Source organism: Rhamphochromis longiceps, linkage group LG6, assembly GCF_057381845.1.
Source record: "Rhamphochromis longiceps isolate RC_006_pf linkage group LG6, R_longiceps_female_GT1.1, whole genome shotgun sequence".
NCBI classification, from domain to species: domain Eukaryota; kingdom Metazoa; phylum Chordata; class Actinopteri; order Cichliformes; family Cichlidae; genus Rhamphochromis; species Rhamphochromis longiceps.
Genome location: NC_140562.1, coordinates 111,314 through 133,221, shown reverse-complemented (window position 1 = coordinate 133,221; position 21,908 = coordinate 111,314). Strand labels below are relative to the sequence as shown.

General features: G+C 40.9%; 1 protein-coding gene across 1 annotated transcript in view; it reads left to right on the top strand.

The window, feature by feature from the left end:
- Positions 1-21,908, top strand: part of LOC146667015 (voltage-dependent calcium channel gamma-2 subunit-like) — a 66,885-nt gene that overhangs the window by 14,093 nt on the left and 30,884 nt on the right. The window lies entirely within an intron of this gene.

Here is a 21,908-nt window from a genome sequence, read left to right as displayed (position 1 = left end):
ACATTCTTTGTTTTACAGTATAGTAGGCTGACTGTGGTGTAGTGGGGATCTGTTGGCACCTCCACACAGTCTGTTTAACGCCTGGTGGGAGAGGTGCTGACAGGCCGACTGCTCCCTAATCCTGCAGACAACAGGAGTCAAAGGGAATGACCAGGCAGTGCATGTATGTGCATATAAACCTGTTACATTTACATTTGCAAAGAGTATTTGTGGTCACATGGTGACGATGCAAACACTCTTTATTGTTAGAAGGAAAAATACTACAACATCCATGTGCTCATTAGATAGAAGTCACGAGAGCCTGTGACCCTGCCCACATCAGTCACAGCAGAGCGACAGCTCGAGTGGGCTGCTGTCATTACGAACACAGGGTAAAGCCGATAAGAAATCTGCATTAGTAGTAACATATGGTCGAACTGATGGAGTAACAATGCTGTCATCTCTAAGCCACATGACTCATAAACATAATGCCTGTGTGTGTGTTCACAGTCTCACTTTCCTGTAAACAATACATTAGTCAATTGATTACCTGATAGTAAAATAAGCTGATCTCAGCACAGCACACGCAATATGAGTTAAACGTGGACTGCTTGCACACATTTAAGACGCAAGCACATTGCGCACACGCAGCCAAACTAACGTTACCCGCACGCATGCACGTTATGTAATTGTGTTCTCACATTCATTGTGTGAGTAATAACGTGCAGCCTTGGTACAGAGCTTGGCAGTTCGGACTTGTGTGTACAGCCGGGCAGAGACGGCTGCATACAGAAGAAATTACAGAAGCCAGTCCCTGAGGTGATGTCGTGACGTTGGCCCTTCATTTACAGAGCACAAACACATGCACTTCTCATTAAAGAGGTGTTCAGAGGTCAAATTTGTATGGTTAAGCAATGTGTTAAGTACAACGACTCAGTCTTACACACAGACACACACACATATACAAACACTGTCGAAACTTGACGTCAGTAGATATGAGCTACCAATCCTCCTACCTGTTGAAATGTAACATTTAGAAGTAAGTCATTTGTGTTTGTTTAGGCTCTTAACTAATACAGGAAACAGTACTATGATGCACTAGAATGATATTTATGTTGCCTGGATGCAGATGCACTACTGCGGGATACAATCCAGGACACAAACCACCGAGGCCACTTTTTGCACAACCTGGCAGACACTGAAGTGTGAATGAACACTACGATAGCAGTCACAGTGCCAGATCCTGTTGCACTTCACTCAGCATTAGGCCACATGGTGACACAAAGTTGGTTTGGCTTACTTCAAATGTCACTTTTATGACTGAGGTATATTAAAACATGACAGATTTGATATGCTTTGAGCAGCAATTGAATTACAGGGTTTACGTTTGTCAGTGAAGATGAGCAAAGCACCTGAACATGACACTACGACTCATGGACACTCCAGTTATTATTCCTCTCAATTCTTTTTACAGAGTGTATGAACATTCACTTCAAGGTGCTTTATATTATAAGGTAAAATCGCACAATAATACAGAGGAAATTCAAATAATCAGATGACCCTTTTTGAGCAAGCACTTGGCAACAGTAGAAAGGAAAAACTCCCTTTTAACAGGAAGAAACCTCCAGCACAACCAGGCTTGGGGAGCGGCAGCCATCTGCTGTGTCTGGTTCAGGCTAATGGGAGGAAGACAGGACAAAAGACATGCTGTGGAAGAGAGCTAACTAATGATTAAGTACAGAGTGGGCTATTAACACACAGAGAGTGAGAAAAGGTGAGTGAAGAATGCATCATGCATCATGGGAAGGCCCAGCAGCCTAGGCCTATTACAGCATAACTAAAGGAGGACTCAGAGTCACCTGATCAGCACTAACTATATGCTTCATAAAAATAGAAAGATATTAACTGAGAGACATGCAGATGCACAAAGAACAAGGTGTGAGGTTATGATTCACCAAGTCTTCATGGTCAGCAGAAGATGTTTATAGCCACACTGCAGATGTGTCTAACTCACAGTAGTGATAATGGTGCAACACTATGAAGGCTGTAATAAACTCCACTGTCTGCCGTTATGATTCGTGGTCTGTTGTAAATCGTATGTGTGTGTGCGTGTTGCCATCTGGATGCATTTTTCGTGAGTCCATCCATCCATCCTCATCCGCTTTATCCGAGGCCGGGTCGCGGGGGCAGCAGCCTAAGCAAAGAGGCCCAGACCTCCCTCTCCCCAGCCACCTCCTCCAGCTTATCCGGGGGAACACCAAGACGTTCCCAGGCCAGCCGAGAGATATAATCTCTCCAGCGTGTCCTGGGTCGTGAGTTAGTTTGGGAATTTACAGGTACTGAATATGTGATGCATCAGATATGTTTGATTGGCAGACCTCGACAGCAAGAACATTTTATTAAGTGCGCAGGTCATCTGAGAGCAGCTTTAAAGCCTAAGCTTTCAAAGACCTGGAAAACAAATGTTTCCTTTCTGTGCAGACTGATGGAATGAGTCTAAATGGCTGTGCTCCTTGCACCGATCAGAGCGACAATATTTGAACAAGAATTTGATGACTGTTGGTGCATTGTTTGGTTACTGCAAAAGAAAATTGATCAAACCACATCCGCCTACTGATGAACAAGGATTAGAAGGCCTTTTGAGAACCTGTAAAAAGATGAATTATTAAGAAAATTCTAAAGTATTAAAAGTCAAGTATTCAAAGAAGAACTGCTCTTTTTCTTTTACATCAAAGTACTTTTACAGATGTTTGGGAGTAATACTTTCTGAGGATAGATGCTTGAGTTCCATACTTGAGGTAAAGTCTTTAAGATTGAAGATGGAAAATTAGAGCAATAAATTTAGCAGATGCCAATTCTCTCAGACACAATTGAGTGATACTTATAATACAGCATACTGAGTATAGTAATTCATTGATGGACATTTACTTGCAGTAAGTACCTCCAGTCCTCACTGAGTGCTTCAGCTCTGTTAACCTCTACAAAGTAAAGAGGCCAGTATGTGGTCATTACTATAATTCACAGCTGAGGTTGACTCTTGCGTGCATGGAGGAAACAGTATAGATGAAAATGAGCCTGCATAAATTCATAATTAGTCATTTGCATGTATTAGCTTTAGGTTCACGAAACCATGGCTTTGCCTTCTGGACATGTTCAGCTGTAGGTTTAGGTTATTAAATCAGCCTCATAAATCATTCTCAAACAGATAAACAACATTACTCAGTCTCGGGATAATTATCATAATTGGTGGCATTTTAAATAATACTTCAAATGACACGATTAAAATTAATCTGTTTATTAGATTTAAATTAATACAAATATATAACACTATAATAATGTAAAGGTCGAAGGGAACAATCACTCTTGTGCAGTGCTAAATAAAGAAGCGCATATATCAAATGCACTCCTTTGAAGCACAGTTGCACACTGTAACTAAAGGTGCATTAGAAATGGAAGGTGTGTAATGCAGACACACTAGGCAAAACAGTGGTTCGAGACCAAGGCACAAATATTTCATTGCCTTTGATATGGTTGCTTCAAAGACGGCACCAGGCATCCCACCACTCGCAGTCACGTACCGTCCTTGAAGTGACTTTGGTGCTTTAAGTTGGAGATAAAACGGCAGTAAGATGGATTCAGTCTGCTATCAGTTTGTGATTTAATGGGGTCTAGTTGGCAATCTGTTTGTGACAACACTGGGATTAACTGATAAATCAGCAAAAATTGCAAATCTGTTGGACTTAACATTAACTACTAAAATTCAGAGTGCAGTCTTAACCTCATAGAACAAAAAAAATCTGAAATTCTGCTACAAATAGTGACCTAGTTTCTGCAAAACAGTGATATAAAAAGGACAGAGGTGCCTGGCAACCTTAGTTTTAAATAGAAATATAACAAAAATACATCCAAGGAGATTGTTTGTTGAACACTCATCCTCTGGGTGACCAGTTGGTTGCCCAACTGCTTCCAAGTGGTCACAAAATGGGTAAAAATTAATTGCTAGCATTGGTCAACCACCAACGTTTCCTCGTCGCAAAGACGCTCCCGTTTAGTTTTTACTCCAGTGTGACTGAGCCTGAATGTCAGAACGTATGTGTGACAAGTCGAAACATGTGGTTAGGGTTAGGGTTAAGTCAGAAAAGAGGACTGTTAGTTTGCATGCCATACCTTGTGTATGTGTGGCACATAACTTACGTCGACTTAACGAGAATGGTGGCGATAACCACCCAACAGCCTCTCTCTGAACACATATCTCAACATAAAGTTTTATCACTTCATTAAATCAGTACATTAAACAGTCCTCTGCTTAGCAGTGTACAGTGTAGCTACACTAGCTAGGTTCCTTAGCATGCTGCTGTGTTAGCTGGTGGTTCCATCAGTCCTGCTGCAGAAGCTCCTGTACCTGGGGGGTAGAATGGATTCTCAACCTGACACTGTTGGAGTCAGAGGGAACCACTCACCCTTTATTGTCCTTGTAGAGTATTTGCAAGTATTGCAAATAAGCTTTGATCCTATAGGATCAAAGCTTATTTAAACAGATGGTTTTATCTGTGAAGTTCCCCTTTTTGCTGACCTACACAGCTAGAGCTTCTAAATGTATGTGCATATATATAGTAATAGCAAGTATATAGTATATAGCAATGGCCAACTGTATGTAGACAATGGCCGTTTTCTTTGTGTTTCAGCCATGCAAAATTGTACAAATGGCAGTCAATTTGTAAAATCATAATTTATGCAGATATGATCTGAAAAACAAGGTTTAAATGACTTGGGGTTCAGTCCTGCAGTATACTACTAATCCCTCCCTTAGGACTGAACTGGAGAGGCACAGAGAGACATACAGTAAATAGGTGTGGAGTGAATCAGTTACTGGACTTTTAACTACTCATTGATCAACTGCAGCTGCTAAATGACCCAGCAAAAGACTGTATTTGTACTGGGCTGGTGGTGCTGTGTGATGGTGTGTAAATTTAACAAGGAGACTGAGTGTGTGTTGCTAAGACACTACTTGCATGCACATTCATTATTCCACTGTTAAAGTTACACTTGCACCATTTCCATGCTTACCAGTCTTCTTTCTAGATAATGGCTAAACAATGATGTGAAACAGACTTGTTCTTTAAAGAAACTGGAAAAAAAACGTTTTTAAAGGGCAGGTTGACTGGCAGCTGATTTATACGAATGCTTTCTCGTATCCTGCAAATTTCCTTAAACTTTCAGTTCAATGCAAGTTTTCTCCTTGTTCCTGAGAGAATCTAAAGCACCCGGTTTACTGTCTGTGAACCTCACTGCGATTCTGATGTGCAAGCTACGTAGTGGGTATTTGACTCGTGCGTGCGTGCAGCTGATGAAGCGTTCGAGAACGGGATCGTGTTGTTTTGAGGGAACAGGAAGCTTCTTCCCTGCAGCAGGTACTGCAGTGCATGAGTCGACTCAGAGTAAGCTGAAACGATTCAGTAGTTTCCTGAAGCCTTTCAGAGTTCAGGTCAGTGCAGTGACAACAACGCGTGGACACAAAATGGCCTCCAGCTAAATCTCCTTGTTCGGTGTGTCTCTGTCCAGACGTGCCGACCGACAGGTGACGCACGTGGGAGGCGCAGGATTTGCAGTGTGCAGCGGCTATGTTTGTGTATTATTTGTAAACCTTTTTGTGAATTAAGCGATTGAGAACACGTTGCGGCCATCTGCTAACCGTACAGTGGAGTGTCTCTCCCAGCATCATGTGTTTAGATAAGTGTGTGATTCTCTGATGCTCCAGACTGAACGCTCTTCTTCCTTTGTAGAGCCATCCTGTTGATTAACGTCCAAAAAACATGGCACAATATCAGCACAGCAGGCACGCTAAACAGATGCCTACATGTTTCCAGCTGTGTCATTTCATTAGGATTTCAAGTGTTTCTTTAGCAACAAGCGATCGGCTTTTGAGAGGGTTGGATGTAAAAAAGCTATAGTGCTCTAAGACAAGCAGTCAGAGGACAATTTCTATTCTGTCTGCACTCTGACTGTAGTCACACATCCATAAGCTGCCTTCTTGTTATCTGTGGCAAAACAGTGTTTCCATATGCAAAGATAGGAACTTTTGGTACGACGATATATCACAGTGGATAACATATTGACTATCAGACAAAAGTTTTATCCATATCATACGCTGTATATAAATGAGGGAACTAGGAACAAGGATGTTAACCAGATTAACCTGAGGTGAGTGTCTTGGCCATCACCATCTTGGGTTTTAAACCATAATATCATAAGCAATGGGTTTATCACCTTCACATAGAAAGTAATTATCAGTCAGAAGGTGGCTGCAGTCAAAGAATACCCTCTTCTTAGATCAAGGAACTATAGTGTTGATTTCCTGACCTCCCACTGACACATAGCCCCCTGCTGGTCATCAGGAAGAATGCAAGTTTATAGCAGGTTTAGTGTAATCACAATCGGCCTGAAACCTGTCCAGGGTGTACCCCGCCTCTCGCCCTAAATGTGGAGTTATACGACCTCTCTGGTGAAGTCTCTGGCGTGTGGGAGAGCTGCTCAGGTTTTAAGGGACAAAGTCACGATGACAGGACACTTGTGTGTGTCCCTCCCTCAAAGTGGGAGGCTGAAGCTGACTTTTTTTGGGGTTGGTTTTCTTTCAAGTCTTTCTGACTTTTCTTCTACTGAAGGTCCCCTGCTATGATAGTGAAGCTGTGAATACATTATCACTCCATCGTCTCCCAATTATTTTCCTGTGGAGTTAAGATTTTAACTTAAACTGAACTTACAAGTATATTTCCACCTTATAATTTTTTGTTCAAGAGAAATGCAAATGTAAAAACTTCATATCGTTAGAAATAAATTACAAGAAAATGCAACGGCGCTAAAAACAAAAACACTGAGATGCAAATTTGACTTGGTTTCACATAAGTTCTGATATGATCCGAAATGTACAGCACAGTGGAAAAGTCTGTAGCCATCCTCACTGCTTTTTACTTTGCTAGGCAAATGGGAAATAGGTGCAATGATTTATTGAAACATGTTGAAACAAGACAAAAACTGAATTTGTACAATACTAAAGACCTTGAAAGTCAATATTTGTGGCCATCTTTATTCTTCAACACAGCCTGAGCTCTCTGAGGCTTCAGTGAACAGGATCTACTAAAGGCCCAAGTGCATCTCTTGGGTCCTGTGTCAGGTTTTTGCTGGATGTTTTCTGGTTTCCTAAGGGCATGATTTAAAAAAAAAAAAAAGTTAATCTGCTTTAAAGTATATTTTTTTAAAGAAGAGAAATCTTTTAGGAAATCTATTGCTTGAGAACGCCTAAAAAAAATCCAGCTTCTTAGAAACAAAATTAAAAACGAGGGTTGGCTCGAGACGTTCACTCTCTGCTGTTTGTTTCTTCACGGGATTCTTTTTCTGTTTTTGTTTTGCTGCTGTGTTTGTGAACTGGCGCTGTGTTAAAATGTACCTTTTGCCACCACTACGGCAGAAGTTGGCGTATTAGCTCGCTGCTCGTAATATTAAATTATTAATAATTATTCTGTGACTTTTTCATCGGCTGTTACTGTTTTGAAGTTGCAGTGAAACTCAGCTGAGGGCTGGCCTCCTGGTTTCAAGATATTTATGGAACGAAACAGTTTATGAACTTGGAAAGGAGCAAATATTTTTGTTTTTGTTTTCTAAGCACTTCGCCCTCTCTCCTTCCCTCCGTTCCTTCCTGCTTGTTGCCAGGCGCGCTTGCATTTGTTGAATATTCACAGATAATTTAGACAACAGGGGATGCAGGGGCAGGAGGGAAGTAAAGAAGAAAGAAGGAAGCGAAAGGGAAGAGGAAAAAAGGAAGGATGGGCAGAGGAGGTGGAAGAAGAAGAAGAAGAAGAAGGGAGAGAGGGGGGTGGATGGAGGTGCTCTGGCGGATCCAAACTCTGCACTCATTGGCTTTTTCTTAAATGAAAGACTGGAGGCGAGAGCTGCAGCGAGGCGCTACTCAGAATACTGGATGCTCCTTTCTCCCCTCCCTCGCTCTCTTTCAATCCCTCCCACATTCTCGAGGAATCAATAGTCGCAAATTAATCATCCTGCCCAGACCGCTCTGAGAACGACAGAGAGAGGAAGAAAGAAAGAGAGAGAGAGAGAGAGATGGTTTGCATAAAGTGGCAAAGCAGCAGCAGTGTGCATAATCACACCTTCAGCGCGCTGAGCCTGATTAGATGTTATTCATTGTTATTTCACTTATTTGGAGATGAGTAATCATTGTTGTCATGGCGATTGTTGTGGCGCCCCCGTTAGTCGCTCTTTGGATCATTTCAGGAAGGAAATATCTCTTGCCTTCATGGAAATCCACCAGTTGGAGATTTTAAAGTCACACCTACTCTGAAATGACTATCTCTGCTCTGAAGTTTAAAAAAGCGAAACAAGAAAGTTGGTAAAGTAGTCTGCTGGTCTGAAAAAAATAGGTGCAAAGTCAGAAAAACTCCTACTAGCGCCTGAGGAAGAGCTCCTTATTTTTGCACTCTTTATGCTAAACCAATCCAAGCAGCACTCGGTCGTGTAAAATTATATTTAAAGGATCAATATGAGAGCGGTATTGAACAAGTAATCTAATAACCCTTTTTTCCCTAAAATGTCAAAGTATTCCTTCAAGGCTCTGCACAGGTGAAGGATAAAAGGAAATCCAATTACTGCTGAAATCCACTGAAATGGCAGGACCTGTTTGAGCTGGGTTGTCTTCAGGGTCTCCGTGTTTTGTTTTCTTCTACTGTTGAGCTTTTTTCCCAACCTCAGCCACCCAAGCCGATTAATTTATCGGTTATTCGATTAATCGTTCAGTCTGTAAAATGTTAAACATGAAGACAAATGACCATTATGTTCTACTAAAGCTCCCCTATTAACAGCTGTCCAGTTAATAAAACCGGATTGTTGGCTTGTTATTAATAAATGAGTAATTTGACTTGCAAGAACGAGCAGTAAAAACACACAGGGTGAACATTGGGCAGAAATCCTATTTATGCATTAGTGCTGTGCTTTGGTATCGATCTGATACCAAGTAAATATAGGGCAGTATTACCGATACTGACACTGATAGTTTTAATTTGTAGCTTATGTAACAATAATTATAATTTATTCAACGCAGTTCAGTGGGTTATATACTGAACTATGAGCATAAAAACAAAGTATCCTACTGTGCTAGTGTTAATCCAATACCAATACTATACTATCGATATTTGGATCAATCCGTCCACCTATAATACATAATATACAGCACACAACTAAGCCACAGTTCCCCTAGAATTAAATAGAACTTACCATTTAAAGCTTGAACCATGAAAATTTTAATTACTGAAACTTCTGACAATTTTTAAAAAATTAAGCAAATATGAATTTACATATATGAATTTTAATTTATATCATAATTGCTACATCTGGCTATAATTTGCACCTAACTGCATGATGTTAAACTTTAAATACAACTTGTGTGCGTCATTTATTTTTAAAAACATTTATTGTATAAAACTGACCGCGCTACAAATTTTCATGATGGAGAAATCTACCCAAACAAGCCAAAACTATTTAGTGCAGCAGGCAGTGAACATTTTGTTCTGGTCTAGAATTGTGGGGTTTGACATGTGGATGTCTTGCTTTTAGAAGCAGGTCAATGAGGAATTGCAGTTTTTGCCACCTTAAGGTTGTTTACTCTTGGCATGGACATAAACATTTATCCTTATTCTCCCCATTTCGGCATTAAACACGTTTGGCCTCATCGACTCAGTAGCTTGCAGAGTTAACCATGTGTTTGTAACCTTTGTAAAAGAGACCGTAAATTGGTTTTTAGAACAAAATGTGGTGACCTTCTATGCAATTTGAAATCTTATGAATGTTGAGACCCGACTCTTGCTGCTTCAGTATCCTGCCAGGAAAATTGCCTCTTGCTTTTTCCTTTTATTTATTTATTTATTTTCACTTTTTTTTCATGTTTGTCCATGTAATGAGATTTTGTGTTTGGGTCTGGACCCAAATCAGCAGCCTTGAAACCAAGATGGAAATGATTCTTAGACACCAGGCTAGAATTATACATGCTCACACAGTTCACAGCTGAATATCTACACACACACACCCGCGCGCACACACAGACACACAGTTTCCCAGCTTGCGTGACAGTATGTGTTGCTCTCTTTATGCAGGCTGCAAGCGTATTACTGTGACCGGCCCACCCAACCCAAACAACAAGTACTTCTCTTGCCTCAGGAGACTTTTCAGTTTTATTGCATCTGCAGGAGAGATCGTCTGTGCCCTGAAACATCTGGGAGAGATGCTACTGCAAAGTGAGAAGAAGATCTGGGTTGAGCACAGAGGGAAAGTCTGAAAGGAAGGTGAAAAATAAACGGGAGAAGTGAGGAAGGGAAACTGGGGGGGGGGAAAGAGCAGATGGAGAGAAAAACAGCATTGGTGACCAAGAGAAGGTGGAAAAAGAGAGAGAGAGATGGAGGTAAAAGGAGAGGCGAAAAAGCAGAAGATGGGGACGGGTAGACATGTGTCAAACAACATCTGTGAAGGAGGGCGAGGTAGCCGTGGATGTGTACGAGAGAAAGCTTTCCAAACAACATCTGTACCGAGATCAACGTCTTTAATGGGGGGTGAGGTGAGAGGAAGAAGAGATCTTAAAGTGAGAGCGCGCCGAGGTGATGACTGACGCTGCCTTGAGTGACGGTTAATGTTGTTGACACAGCAAGCAGACACTGGAAGCTCGTGTATTTTTTATCGCCGCAGAAACATCAGCTGATAGAGAAAGACAACACTTTCTTCTTGTTTACTCCTTTGCTGATTGGGTAAAAACACCGCAGCTGAGCCTTTTGGGAAACATCATCGATCACCAGCATGGCTTACTAGCTTTACTATTTGCCCCATCTATCACTATTAACCCTTCAGATGCTCCAGCTGCGGTAGCAAACAGCATTCCTGTGATTCTTGGTAGGCTACAAATTTCAAATGTTTTTTTTTTCAATTACACTAAGGTGGGAATATAATTACCGGCTGGGCTGTTCTCAGGGAAAACACTTTGTTTTGGCTGAATGTAAGCGATTAGAGTGTCTAAAAATAACCATAAAAACTTCAGTAATGCTGTAGTAACAAGTGAACACTGTAATGCAAGATCAAAACAACATTATACCATCACAGAACACATTACTTGCACTCTATGTATTTTCTGCTGAAATGCAATGCAGTGTTTTTTTTAACAGAAATACAATCCGCTCTCATTTCCTTCAAAGATTACTTGCCGTTGCACATTTGTATTCACTTGTGCATTGACATTGTTTCTAGAAATGGGCCGGAGTGCTGAGACCTGCGACGGGGCAGCATTTTTCTCGCCACCTCCCTATGACTCAGAGTTCAATTTTGGGAAATGTATAAGACAAGATGTAAAAGGTCAGTTTCTCTGACAGTGGCATCTCTGGCAGATGGGTTCCAAAAAATGTACATGGTGGGGGAAAAAATCACCATCACCAAATCATCAAAACAAGAGCACAAGGTCTGTGAACTGGAGAACTGTGCACGAAAGCACAAGAGTCAGTCTGTAAGGAAACTGGGGGACTGGTATGCATACTGAGGGAGCTAATTAGAAAACTCCAAGACAGATGTGGAGGTAAGGATCAAGTGATTGGGATGTGATGATGCAGGCAATGACCCAGCAATCGGTTTGTACTAAACTTGTGTCCTACCTAAACGTTATGACAGGTTTTTTATGGTTTTAGCCCTTGCCACTCAGAAATATTTTTGCTTACTTAAACTTTGAATGCTCTCATTTAGCAACTAAATTGTTGCTAGAATGTATTAAGCTTGTTTCTGCCATCCATACCTCAAAATTCCGAGTTAGGGATCTAAACATTTTGAGTGAAAAAGGTCTCTGCACCAATGTGTAGCAAACGTGAGAAATTAGTGCCAGGTTCTTTTTCTCCTAGCAAGCGATAAACTGCATAAATGGTATCGAATCTATGTGTTCAATGTGTTGAACTATCGGGCAGCTAATGCCTTCTGCCCTCTGCTTCTGGGGGACAAGTAAGTTATCCAGCAACACGATTGGTCAGCTGCAATGTTGATCCTGGACCAACATTACTTTGATGAGGCAGTAACAGCAACCCGGGATATCCGATACACCCTAGCTAGGTAGTTACATATAGCTAGCTTGGTAATGCTAATTACTAAAAAACACTCAGCTAGCTTGCCTTGTGAGCGACTGGTTGTTGTTGCTTTGTTGATTGTGTGAAAAGGTCACTCAAAGTGATCCCTGTGTGTGAATCCTGCCTTTTGGGAAAGTCATATTTTTACTTCCAGCAAATAAATGTGAATTTGTTTTTCTTCACTTGAAAGCATATTTAAGACATTAGCTAGTTAAAGTTGTAGGCTGGTTTTGTTGAGTTTTATTGAATTTGTCCTTAAAATAGATTCTGTTTGCCCCCCACATTCCTCTTATTGTCCTGATCATTTTTGTTTACGTGTTTACATGACGTCTTGAAACAATTTTGTGCGCATTTATTAGTGTATTTATGATTTAATGGGTCCTTGTGACCTGTTAATGGAGTGTTTACAGGCCAATACACGATCAGTACTGGTTGCTAGGGACCTATATGAGCTTTTGCACAGCCGTTGCTATGCAGGGAAAGACAGCGAGCGGGTGAGCTACTAAGCAAGTGAGAGAGCCAGAAGCCCATGCGGAGGATGACTCATAGCACCCTCCCCACCTCCCCCCACCAGGCCCTCCCTCCCCTCACACTCATACCCCCTGCCTTCCTTCCACTGACTCAATGGGACCTCACACACACAAACACACGCAGCTGGGCATGTATACATGTGTGCGTGTGGACAAACGTTCACAGAAACACACACACACAGTTTCCTAACAATTCTCTCAGTGGTAGCCAAACATGTTAACATGTCTTCCCTGTGGATAACAGCTAATGGCTCATATCCATATGCATGTACACACAGGCACGCTTGCACTTTTGCACACACGTGGACGCATGGACCACGCATGCATTCACAGGTGCACACGCACAGCGCAGAGATGAACGCTTTTAAGGCAGATTCACACATTCCCACATGCAAGAGCATGAACACACAAGTGCACACAGTCACGCAGATGTACACAAACATAAATACAAATACATACATCCAGCCATCATAACAGTTTCCCCTCAGGAACCATTGCTGAGGTGTCGTTTAAGTGAAGCACTCAAACCTTATGCTTACATACTGAACTTTGAGGCTCCTACATGTCAGGCCACACTTGTTACATGGTTTTTCCTTCCTACATGAAGTTGAAGCTTCAAGGTTTTGGAGCTGAGATTTTCCTGTGCTAGATAAACTTTCAAGCTCAGATCACGGTCATGTCTGTTCTCATGCCAATATTCACATTAACACAGCTGGATATGTGTTCTCGAGCTATTATCACATAATGCAAGGTGCTCTTCAGGTTTGAGTAGCTTAGGGGAGTGTTATATGGAGATCAAAAGCTGCCAAAACTTGTGCAATTGCAATTGTTTTCTTGTGTTAAAGATATTTTTCAAACTCATGTATTGTTAATGCAGCAGTCCACACTGACAGCATAATCTTGCAGGACAAATGTGAAAGTTTTGTTTGCTGCTTTCTAGCAGTCCCCTGATTGGATGCTAGCATTTACACTGTGATCTTAAGCAACCAATAGGCAAAAAGCTAACCCTATAACAGATATAACAAAATGTAAACATGTTTTGGGAAATAAATATCATTACAAAATAAAATATTTCAGAGAAAATCATCTTATGAATCAGTGCCTGTATTAATTGTGATTGTAACTGAATATCAATTTATTTATGGTTTACGGTTATGGTTTTCTATACCCTGCCCAGCCAATGAAAGCACGGGACTTGGAATTTAACCTGGTTAAATGTCTTGTGCTGTTTTTTAAAAAAAAATAAATCCCAATAAAACTAATGCTTGTGATCACCAAATCAAACAAACCAAATTGCAGCCAGTCACAACAGGACTAAATCAAAGTCAGATGGGGTTTGTCCTTCTGAAGAGCGTAAGCTGATCAAAATCACAGACTTTGTGAAGCAGAACAAGCACGGACACGCAGGGAAACGGGGGGAAAGAAAGATGTGGGAAGGATGGAGGGAGAGAAAGAGAAGACCAGTGTTGCTGCTAGTATCTTGGTTATTTATAGTTTAAATGCCCAGGCTCTTTTTTGCCTGAATTCATTGTCTGCCCCTCTCTGTCTCTGTCTCCCCCTCTAGCCTCTCTCCCTTTCCCTTTTTCCTCCCCTCCATATTTCCCCACACCAAACCTCATCCCTCATCTCTTTCTTTTCCGTTTATTCTTTCCATCTCTCCAGTCGACTTCGCCTCTGCCCTCCACCCCACCCTCCTCCTCCCTTCCCCTTCATCTCTCTCTGCTCTTTCATTAGATATTGGGTCAGTGCTCTTTGCTCGACTCCCTCACCACCCCATCCTCCTGCCCACCCTCCAAGCTCCCAGCCCTCGCCGATGCTGCACACTGGTGTGTGTCGTTTTTCTTTAGTAATGTTACGCAACGTCCATCACAGACACACCGGGGGGGGGGGGGGTAAGAGGGTAGTGTAAGAGAGACGCAGATGGGGAGGAAAGACAGTGGACAGGAGACTTAAATGAGGAGAGAGGGGGAGAAAGCAAGCACTCGCCATTTATTGGTCACTGACCCACTATCTTGCCAGATCCTGCGGTCCGATCAGTCAACCCTCTTGAGCTAACGGCCGATTCTGACCCGTTTACGCGCGTTTTTCACCGGAGCATGAATGTATTTTAATGTGGTGTAATGTGTGACGTTATGACCATGACCGCTTTTTCATTCAGCAATCCCCATCTGTCAAACAATTCACGTCCATGTCAGAAATACAGGAAGAAAATTATTTTAGGCCTGTGGTTTCTAACCAACACGTAATTCTCCGACTTTAACTGCACCAGCGGCGAGTTTCACGGTAGGCTGAAAATTAGACCTCTGCTTAAATCATTTATTAAACCAACAGCCCGACCCAGCTGATTTGTTTGGGCTTTTAAAGCGAGGAGATATTTTAGAATAAGGTTTATTAAAAGATTTTCAGTATTTGAAAAACAGGCACTGATGATTAATGTGATTATGTAAAGATTTCTGAATGACTCAAGGCTTTAAATGTATGCTGTAAATGAGATTAATTAAAAATCTGCAAATAGTCAGAATATCTCATGACCACTTGTTGTTTCTTTTAACCAAACAAAGTAAAATTTACTGTAATTCTGTTGTATTACTTCCTGAAATGTTCAGACATATTCTGCTCTTGTCATGTCCTCACGTGACAGGCGGAAAACCCCCCAAAACCTAGATACCTATCAAGAATCAATTTATTTCTGATGAGCATTATATCTGCACTAGTCAGGAAGTTTAGGCCTTGGAGGTGTAAGTCAGCATTAGTTATAGCCTAAACGCTGACCCCAACCAGAATATCTCATTTTTGCTCTTGATAGAAATGATTCTTCCCAGTCTCACAATCAGAAAACAAAGATCTTAAATCATTCTACCTGACACACATGAAAAACTTTCTTTTCCAAAAAATGACTTCTTGCTCGACTCCGAAGGATTTGGGTCATCACCAACGACACCAAGAACCTCAATGGATTAAGGTCTCAAGTAAATAAACCCCAATCTAATATGGACACCAGAGATAATAATGTCTTTTAGAAGTTTAATTCACACTGAATCACATCTTTATTGGTTTTTGGTTTTTTTGGGGGGGGTTTTTGGTCGGGGGGTGGGGGGGAGGTGACTCTCCCAGGCCTTTTGGCTTGCCATCAATCCCTTCAATATTTGAGCACAATTCACACCAATCAAACCAACGCTTCGGTGCTTTGGCCTTCAGTGCAGTGGTTCCAACCTTGCAATGTGTTACCAGTTCTAGATTAAGCACTTGAATGAAGGTATACGACTAATATGAATGTAGCATTTCCTACATTTGAAAAGAAAGCTAGTACTATGTACAACATGATTTCCAGGTCACAGGACTCCACAGGATCAAGTGTTACTATATTTTTTGAAAATGGTCCATTGACCTACTTTCAGGCCCTTTTTCCACACAGTGAAATCTGCAGCAATATTTGAACCTGAATGTCTCTAAAACTATTAAAGACATTTTTATTGGTCGGTCTTACCATCAAAATGTCCCTAATTTGAGACTACACTAATAAAAACCTTCACAGTGCAAAAAAACCAGCTAGTGACTATTTCAGAATGGAGCACCGCTGAATTTCACAATACTGCAATTTAAAGCATGTAAAATACTTTTCAACAGAAATCTCCATTCAGCTTCCATCCTGGATTTAGCTCCAGCCACGTGTGTGGAGGTTTGTGCTAGGTGAAAATTGAGGAAAAATAATACACTGATTATTTGCAGGTTATGCTTCACGAACTGTTAAACAGAGTAAACTTTTTTGAGTTTTGAGAGACATTTGGAGACAGTGAAGTTAGGACAGCAAACACTGGAAACAACAGAAAAGGCCGTGTCACTGCGCTGCTGCTTTTGTGCACAGCTACGTCTCTCGTGCTGCGTCACAAATATGCACAATTAAATTCAGTTATAGTCATTTAATTATAGTCAGCTGTTTTTGCTTTTAATTAGTAAATGATGATTAGTCCTCTTGATATTTCAGGATATTCAGTGGTGATAAAAATGTAAAACAAGTTGAAATGAGTCACACATCACACGTAAGAGATTCAAAATAGTCACTGCAGTGTTCTGTTGTAACCTTCAAAACTCCGACCCATCTGTTCAGCCAAACAACTTTCTTCTAAATTCTAGCAGATGTTGAAATACACACTAAATAATCTACAGGTCCTGTCAGTCAAACAGACAAAGCATTTTGGCTTAAGTATTTCTCTCACCAGCACACGTTATGTGCTTTCACAGTGAGATACAGTAAACATGCCGTTGTTGACACCTTATAATGGGGAGAAAATGTGAACATTTCGAGTTAAATGTCACTTTCCTAGCCGAATATTGGACGTATGAGCGGCTGCCCAGTGCGCTGCAACAGAGATGATTTTGGGAGGATGTAATGTAGAGCTGCAGAATGAGGGCAGGTATCTATTCCACATATAGCAGCTTGCTGTAATTTTATATGGGGCTAAACATCTGTTGCCTCATTTATCAATGAAGCTTCACCAGGACGCTGCAGGCTTTGTGGATCTCTCACATTTCTCTTATTTTTGTCACCTCTCTGTCTCACATGTCTCGTCTGTCTGTCTCCTTCCTGTCCTCCCTCCACCCTTTTGCTGTTTTTGTTTTTTTCAGTTTCCTCATTTCGCTCCTCTTTTCTTCACATGTGTGCCAAAGGAATTTATCAGAGCTGGGAGGGGGGGAGGAAAACATTGCAGAAAGTTTCACTAAACAAAACTAGGATAGAGCAGGGAAGGGACCGGAGACGGCGCGCTCAGGGATTTCTCAAAAGGGGGACAGTGTGGTTGTTTGCAGGTGGTTGATGGTACTCCCTTTTTAAAAATGAATTGTTTATTTGCTGTACCTGGTAATCTTCTTTTTTTTAAAGACTTTGAGAGACCATCTGCAAATTTATGTCTGCAATTAGCACGTTTACAGCCACAGATGGAGGTGGATGTTCCGTAATTAGTAACTGTCTCATCAGCAACCTTGTCCAGTTTGCTTCACTCATGCACTGATTAGTGTCTGATTTATCTTTCACGTTTTGACCATTTTTTTACTGCTGGTGCTGAATATTATTTCTTATAGTTACATATTTATACAAATCAATGCGTTCCTAAGATAAGCATTCGTCTTTCATGGCAGGGTGCAACATTTTTAGCCGCCATCAGTTTAAACAAAATACCTTCCTTCACAGAGATGTAGAGTGTAAAGGGCTTGTGTGTTTTTCTCAGAGCTGCGAGAGCTACTGTGTTTGTTGTTTCGCAACCGTCTATTTTCACATTAAGATGGTGGAGCCAGAGTACAATGTTAAAAAACGCTTCACTTAAGAAATGATGGCCCTGTTTTCACCACTCAGTTGTCGTTTCACGTCCTTTCTCATGTGGCAGTTTCAAAGAGCTGTAGCTGTTTTTCGTGAGGTGGTGTAATGTGTTCTGAAAATCTGCATTCGCTCGCCAAGTTGTAACACTCTTGTTGTAAGAGTGCTACATGCTGGTGACACAGTACAAGTCCTACTTTTAACAGCTGAACTGCTGCTTCTCTGCAGCTCTGTCTCCCCCCAAAAAAGTGTTGCTGAGTTTTTCAGCTCTCTGAGATGGTGTGATTATGTCTGATCACACGTTTAATTTTGTGTGGCGCTATCAGAGGAGACAGCCGTGCTGAGCTAGTGTAACGAGGATCCATGAAGATAGATGTCTGCAAATATATTAGTGCTGGATGCACAGATGAAGATGATGTTCATGATGCGTGAACGCCTCTGTTGTTCGCATGTTTTTAGCTGAGATCTGAGATGAATGGTGCGGCATGCTGCGTCTCACGTGCATGTTAGATTTTGTTCTCTTTTTAACTTTAACTGAGTAGCAACTACACTGTTGGTTGCATTGATGGATTTTTCTAAAATAAATATAGAAATAAATAATTTGGCACGATCTTGGAGTTGACATAGTTGTTCTGGTCTCTATCGCAGCTTAAATGAATGGTTTGATATTTCAAATCAAATCAAATCAAATCACTTTTTTTTATTGTCACATCACATGTGCAGGCACACTGGCACAGCACATGCGAGTGAAATTCTTGTGTGCGAGCCCCACAAGCAACAGAGATGTGCAAACACAACAACACAAACGAGCAAAATACAAGAATGGCCAACCTGAAACTAATAAATATATGTACAATATATAATAGTGTATGCATTTCTGGATGTGGATATTTCTGGATATTTCCTTAAATGCCAATATTATCTGTCTTACCAAGAGCTTGATGATATATCGCAACAGTAGAAATATCATCCATAAGTTCGTTGTTTAACTTATACAGCAAACATTGTGTACAAATGACAAATAGAAATTTTTCATTATGAATCAGGCTGATTCTTGATTGGGTAAAATGGGCTTTTGAATCCTCCGCTTGGCATTCATTTAAAAAGAAAAGAAAAATGAACAATTTCATAAAGGGTCACAAGCACCACCCAATGTAAGGTTGTTGCCACTGCTATCCCACATTAACAGCCTTGGTAATTACCAAAATCACTTTTCATGTTTCTGTAATGGTGAATCCACCAGTTATGCACAAATCCTTTAATCAACGACAATATTTTAAAGCTAAAAATATATTTATCGTTGTAATCCATGAATTAATAATTCATGGATTCTCTTGTTTTTGTGGCAATTTGTGAAGCCCTGTATATACTTTTTAAAAGTACCGTAAATGCAAATCCAAACGTGATAGCAGAAGATGACAGTTTTGGATTAGTATATCTGACTGAAGGCATACGCATTACTTGAGACGTACAATTTTTGTGTCCGACACAGTTAATATCAACATTTGTTGACGGATTCTTTGTGTAACAGCACTACATAATGTGTTTATACAAGAATCAGAGACATAAAAAACAGATATCCAAGATGTGAGCTGTTATAAACAAGCTAAACTATGGTCTAAGCTTTAATACACTGACTCTGCCTGAGTGATTAAAATCACAAATGACTTTTCTGTAAGACGCTGTGTGTCATCACAATTCACCAACACTGAAACCATGTAGTCCAAAGGCTTAACTATGTTTGTGTTCAGTAGTAGTTTAAAATAAATGTTATATCACAGATATAATGTCACCATATGCCCTGTTTATTTACTGAATGCATGCAATGCCAAGTTGTGTTACAGATGAACTCTCTACAAGCAGCTTGTTTATTTTAAGGTGTTCCTTCTGCTAGAATGCCAGTATTGCTAATTAAGTGACTGCTTTAATGAAAAAGTCTCCTGAAATTGCAACTTTGCTGTTATTGCTGTCGCTAATTTGTCTTTATTAACTACATGACTGACTTCTACTTGATGTATTTTATATTTTGCAGGATTTCATATCTAGCAAAACTTGAAAACTTTGCATGATATGAGATGCAATCTGATTCCTTACAACTTCAGTGTAGTCTGTTTAACAGCTTATAACTGAATCTATATATCTATATATATCTGCCTTTCGCTTCAAACAGCATCTTGGACACACTGGCAAAACAGGATATTTCTTAGTCATCCAAGGATCACACTGGTTTTCTTTCACCTGTTTAGCTGCTTTTCTGCCTGCTTCTCTGCATGCAGCTGCAGCAACACAGTCATGTCATTTAAACATCCAGTCTTGTCTGCAGCCTGGAAGGTCAGCACTGTTGTCCACAGACTGACGGTTCTGGCTGGGTCCACTCTTCTTTCCAAGGTTTCACATACTGAGGCATCTGGATCCATAGGCTTTACACTGAGCTGTGCTTGGTATTATTTAGCATCTATTGGCAATGTGCAGGTTAGTCCTGTAGAGTCAACAGGAGTCCTTCAACATCTGAAAGAAAAGTGACACAGGCCATTGATAAAAATGTTCCGCTGGCATCACTGTAGCAGGATACACAGCTGTAGCAATGGCAGATGGCAGAATGTGTCCTTGATCCAACACAGCTGATTCAAATGGCTAAATTACCCCCACAACATGTCTTGCAGTTCTCCAGAGGCCTGGTAATGAACTAATCATCATTGATTCAGGTGTGTTGACCCAAGGTGACATCTAATACGTGCAGGACTCTGGCCTCGAGGCCTTGAGTTGCCCACCCTCGATATACCCTGTGCCAGCTGGGATAGGCTCCAACCCCCTATAGCCATATACAGAGTAAAAGATATGGCGAATGGATGGATGCATTTACTGTATCACACTTGGTTTACCCACGTTAGTCCACTTGGCTTTTGCTCTGCTACTGATCAGAAGCACTTAACCCAAGTTGAGTCATTTAAACGCGGAGGGAAATCTGAGCAATGAACTAATTTGGACTAAAAGTGTGAACACTTGTGAAATGCTCTCTGACCACCTGGACGCTACGGTGACCTCCACCACACAGCGCCATGATCTGCCAAATTATCACTAACCAGTCATTTGCTCCTTTTTGCTTTGTGCCACATGACAACAGGCTGCTCTACTTCCCCGTCACAAAAAAGGGAAAAAAAATCAAAGTCGGGATGGAGGCTTCTTTATCAGGAGCAAACCCGAGCAGTTCTCTCTGTCACAACCAGACATCAAAGTAATTTATGTGGTGCGTGTGCACACTTGTGCATGCCTGCTGGTAGGAAAAGTAATTGCTTACTCTAAATTAGTTAGAACAAATAGGGTGAGAATCTAATTCCACATTTATTACAATTATCTTTAATAGGTCTGTCTATTGCCAGACGTGTGCTGAAATTGCGTGGAAATGAATTGGCCGTGCGGGTTCAAAGATTATAATGAAATACAGCTCAAAATGAAGTCGTTTAATGAACTGAAGGCTTTTTCAGTCATTTCAGTCCTTTTGTTCTCTATCAAAGTTTTAAAATGCATGAAGAGTTCATTTCTGGCCGCATGTTTACTGAATTTTGTCTGAGCTCCTTTTATATGGATCATTATATTTGGACCATTTGGGACTAGTAGGAGAAAATGAAGCCTTTTTCCTCTTTGAACTGAGTTTGTACAGAAATAACATTTTGCATTTTTCATATGAGGTGAAGTCAGGAAATGGGGTTTAATGAGTCAAGCAGCTGCTTACCCTGACTTGCTGAGAAACCTGATTATGTCTCCTACTACAATATGTTACAATCCAGTTTGATCCAATTTTCACTTTCCCTGGTAATCCTCTTGTCTCCCGACTTGTTCTGATTTTGGGTCATGACCTGAACTGTAACGTGTACACACATACACGAGCACAAGTGATATAAATTTCATCAGGAGAATACGAATGCAAGGCTCTGG